This window comes from Oncorhynchus nerka, linkage group LG22 (assembly GCF_034236695.1).
Source record: "Oncorhynchus nerka isolate Pitt River linkage group LG22, Oner_Uvic_2.0, whole genome shotgun sequence".
Classification (NCBI taxonomy): Eukaryota; Metazoa; Chordata; class Actinopteri; order Salmoniformes; family Salmonidae; genus Oncorhynchus; species Oncorhynchus nerka.
The window spans coordinates 42,899,967-42,904,799 of NC_088417.1; positions in this window are offsets into that span (position 1 = coordinate 42,899,967).

Genomic DNA, 4,833 nt, shown 5'->3' on the forward strand with positions numbered 1-4,833 from the left:
CACATGCAATCATGACAGCTGCTTTATGAAAGGCCTTTACTTATGGCTAAACAGCTTCTACACAGCTTATTAATTAATGCTGTGGGATGAAATTAGGTGTTTCTAGGAGGTCTTAAACAGATCTACAGTGAAACAAACATGTACACTCTACACACATTTATTGACTTTTAAAAAGACCACAGTAACATGACAGAATTTGTGCAAATGCGACGAAATCGGCTAGTAGATATTAAATGTACAACAGTAGTATTCGGTAACAAGCAATACGTGTTAAACATGAGGCACAGGCAATCATGACAGGCTCTTTATGAAAGGCCTTTAACTATGGCTAAACAGTTTTCTACACATCTTATTCATTAATGATGTGGGCATACCCAGGATTTACAGGCAGGACGTTTGATCTACACAGGGAGGGAAAACTTACGGAGTTATGATGGAGCGGGCAAGCGTCTTTGAGTTGGTGAATTCGAAACGAATAATGGTCTTGTAGCTCCCTTCAGTAACCACGAGCACAACCGTTCCATGATTTTAACTGGCGGTTTTATTCTGTAGTTTCAGTGAGAATTATCCCCTTCAGTGAGAACTATAAAGTAAATTAAAAATACAGTTAAGCACACTCTTACAACATTATCTTAGGAGTGACTTATTAGCTTGGTATAACTCTGAAGTGCTTACATACATAACAGTTTAACTGGCGTTATAACAGGTTCAGATTAAACACATGAATAAAGGAAAAAAGACCTCATTGGCTGCTTATTACAGAAGGGAGGAAATCAAACTTCACACTTATTATTCCTGGCATGAATTCACACTTCATCCTAACATACACTCTTCAACCTTTATGAACTACACCCGATGACATGAAAACTTAGCTAACGCAGCGCAGGATTGCCTTCCCTACAAAAGTGTGTTGCTTACAATAAGGATCCCCGTTACAACAGTATTAGCTACGTAGTTCCGCTTGTATTATCATTTTCCCCGCACAGCGGACACATAAACAATACAAACAAAAGACAACGACATAACCTGTAAGTCTAACTGTCAGTTACAGGTCGGGGCTAACAGGACCCTTTATCTGTAAGAAATAGTAAACATTTTGGAATTATAACGTGTTAAAATGTAGGTACTAAATATTTTGAATTAAATCACTGGTTTTAAAAATGTATCTCACGCTTTAACGATAGGGGAAGAGGTCATTTCATATTTCGTTTTTAGGGGGTTATTAACTTTATGGAAAACAATATTCACACAAACAACACCGCTTAGAGCAGCTTGGAGATTATTAGCCATGTAAGCGGGGAGCAAAAGAGCGGATTTAACCAACTCTGTACAAACCCCGACACGGGGTATGATAACTCTGACGCGTACGTCTAATGATTATTGTAGATGTTTACAACTGAGGGAGTTGACAGTAGGTCAATGAGATGTATAAAGGCAAATTGACATAACGGACCTCAAAGACCAACAGCCTACTTAATAATGTAGAATGCAGGGGTGTGTAATGAACATGTAACCATTATAAAACTAAAACAAAAAAAAATGTCTCGAAACACACCCATAGTTAGGGACAGAACGTGGAGCATATAATTTAACACTGTTACCACAGCTTTAGCGCAAACCCACAGCCCCGAATATTTAGCTGCCAGGACAGATTAAAAAAGAGATGTGAATAAGGGAATCCCTCCTAATAGATATTTCTGAAGGCTACTGGACATAGGTGATTGGGAAGCGACTGTTTTTACATAAAATACTAATGATTCTTGTTTAAATAGTAGTACAATTTGGTCATTAATTCTAACACGTCTTTAAAACGTATGTACTAAATATTTTGGAATTAAATCACTGGTTTAAAAAATGTATCTCACCCTTTAACGATAGGAAAATCACCCCGGTCTGTCACAAAGAAAAAAGACACGGAAAATCAGGGTGCGTGCATGAGTGTGCGTGTGACGGAGCAGCAGGAGTGTGTGTGTGTGTGTGTGTTTGTTTCAAAAACAAAGGGTGTGGGTGTGTGTTCAACAGGGGCCCAAGCATGTAGCCCCATTCTATCTGTAGAGAATCGTTTGAAACCAAGGTGTGCACTATCATGCATAAGGCATGTCGAGATATCAGCCGACCACCCGGGGTTAAACATAGATATCTCTAATCTGCGGCCGGTGACCCCCCACCCCGGTTGCAGACAGAATGTCTCGACATCCCCTCCTGTTGTTTGAATTCATAGCCTGTGTTCTCTAAACCAAATATCCTGTATCGGAGGAACCGATGAAACAGACAGTATTAGGTCTTTTTGTATGAAAGGTCTACGAACGTTGGAACATCTACAACTATTGAAGATGCAAAAAGGGGTTTTCAGAAAAACATTTGGTTTGCAGATATGTATTATTATAAAAATAATATAACATTATTATCATAATCTAAAACACTTTAAAGGAGCTCTAATTCAAACATGCAAGGATATATATATATATATATATATATAAACATGTATATAACATATATATATATATATATATGATACGATTACCCACTTTAAAACTGTTGCTGCAAAATCACTTCTCAATGTGGGTACATTTCAAGCTTTCAACAACAATAAACCAACCAGCTCAATAATGTTTCTCAGACTTACACACTGTTGAGTTTTCCTAGTTAGTAAAGAAACAACCACTAAGTCAAAACACACACAAAAAAAGTTTTGGTTAATTGATAGGTGTTCAATTCTGTGGACTGAGAATCCAAAATACTTTGCACAACATATACATTAACCATGAAAACGGGAGTTACCCATGATATACACTACATTTACATTTACATTTAAGTCATTTAGCAGACGCTCTTATCCAGAGCGACTTACAAATTGGTGCGTTCACCTTAAGACATCCAGTGGAACAGCCACTTTACAATAGTGCATCTAAATCTTTTAAGGGGGTGAGAAGGATTACTTTATCCTATCCTAGGTATTCCTGAAAGAGGTGGGGTTTCAGGTGTCTCCGGAAGGTGGTGATTGACTCCGCTGTCCTGGCGTCGTGAGGGAGTTTGTTCCACCATTGGGGGGCCAGAGCAGCGAACAGTTTTGACTGGGCTGCGCGGGAACTGTACTTCCTCAGTGGTAGGGAGGCGAGCAGGCCAGAGGTGGATGAACGAGTGCCCTTGTTTGGGTGTAGGGGCCTGATCAGAGCCTGGAGGTTCCTGAGGTGCCGTTCCCCTCACAGCTCCGTAGGCAAGCACCATGGTCTTGTAGCGGATGCGAGCTTCAACTGGAAGCCAGTGGAGAGAGCGGAGGAGCGGGGTGACGTGAGAGAACTTGGGAAGGTTGAACACCAGACGGGCTGCGGCGTTCTGGATGAGTTGTAGGGGTTTAATGGCACAGGCAGGGAGCCCAGCCAACAGCGAGTTGCCCAGTAATCCAGACGGGAGATGACAAGTGCTGCCTGGATTAGGACCTGCGCTGCTTCCTGTGTGAGGCAGGTCGACTCTGCGGATGTTGTAGAGCATGAACCTACAAGAACGGGCCACCGCTTGATGTTAGTTGAGAACGACAGGGTGTTGTCCAGGATCACGCCAAGGTTCTTAGCGCCTGGGGAGGAGGACACAATGGAGTTGTCAACCGTGATGGCGAGATCATGGAATGGGCAGTCCTTCCCCGGGAGGAAGAGCAGCTCCGTCTTGCCGAGGTTCAGCTTGAGGTGGTGATCCGTCATCCCACTGATATGTCTGCCAGACATGCAGAGATGCGATTCGCCACCTGGTCATCAGAAGGGGGAAAGGAGAAGATTAATTGTGTGTCGTCTGCATAGCAATGATAGGAGAGACCATGTGAGGTTATGACAGAGCCAAGTGACTTGGTGTATAGCGAGAATAGGAGAGGGCCTAGAACAGAGCCCTGGGGACGCCAGTGGTGAGAGCGCGTGGTGAGGAGACAGATTCTCGCCACGCCACCTGGTAGGAGCGACCTGTCAGGTAGGACGCAATCAAGCGTGGGCCGCGCCGGAGATGCCCAACTCGGAGAGGGTGGAGAGGAGGATCTGATGGTTCACAGTATCAAGGCAGCCGATAGGTCTAGAAGGATGAGAGCAGAGAGAGAGAGTTAGCTTTAGCAGTGCGGAGGGCCTCCGTGATACAGAGAAGAGCAGTCTCAGTTGAATGACTAGTCTTGAAACCTGACTGATTTGGATCAAGAAGGTCATTCTGAGAGAGATAGCGGGAGAGCTGGCCAAGGACGGCACGTTCGAGAGTTTTGGAGAGAAAAGAAAGAAGGGATACTGGTCTGTAGTTGTTGACATCGGAGGGATCGAGTGTAGGTTTTTCAGAAGGTGCAACTCTCGCTCTCTTGAAGACAGAAGGGACGTAGCCAGCGGTCAGGGATGAGTTGATGAGCGAGGTGAGGTAAGGGAGAAGGTCTCCGGAAATGGTCTGGAGAAGAGAGGAGGGAATAGGTCAAGCGGGCAGGTTGTTGGGCGGCCGGCCGTCACAAGACGCGAGATTTCATCTGGAGAGAGAGGGGAGAAAGAGGTCAGAGCACAGGGTAGGGCAGTGTGAGCAGAACCAGCGGTGTGTCGTTTGACTTAGCAAACGAGGATCGGATGTCGTCGACCTTCTTTTCAAAATGGTTGACCTAAGTCATCTGCAGAGAGGGAGGGGGAGGAGGATTCAGGAGGGAGGAGAAGGTGGCAAAGAGCTTCCTAGGGTTAGAGGCAGATGCTTGGAATTTAGAGTGGTAGAAAGTGGCTTTAGCAGCAGAGACAGAAGAGGAAAATGTAGAGAGGAGGGAGTGAAACACTATTGTGTTCTATGTTGGTAGGTCTAATAAACAGATATATTGTATACATTGATAAT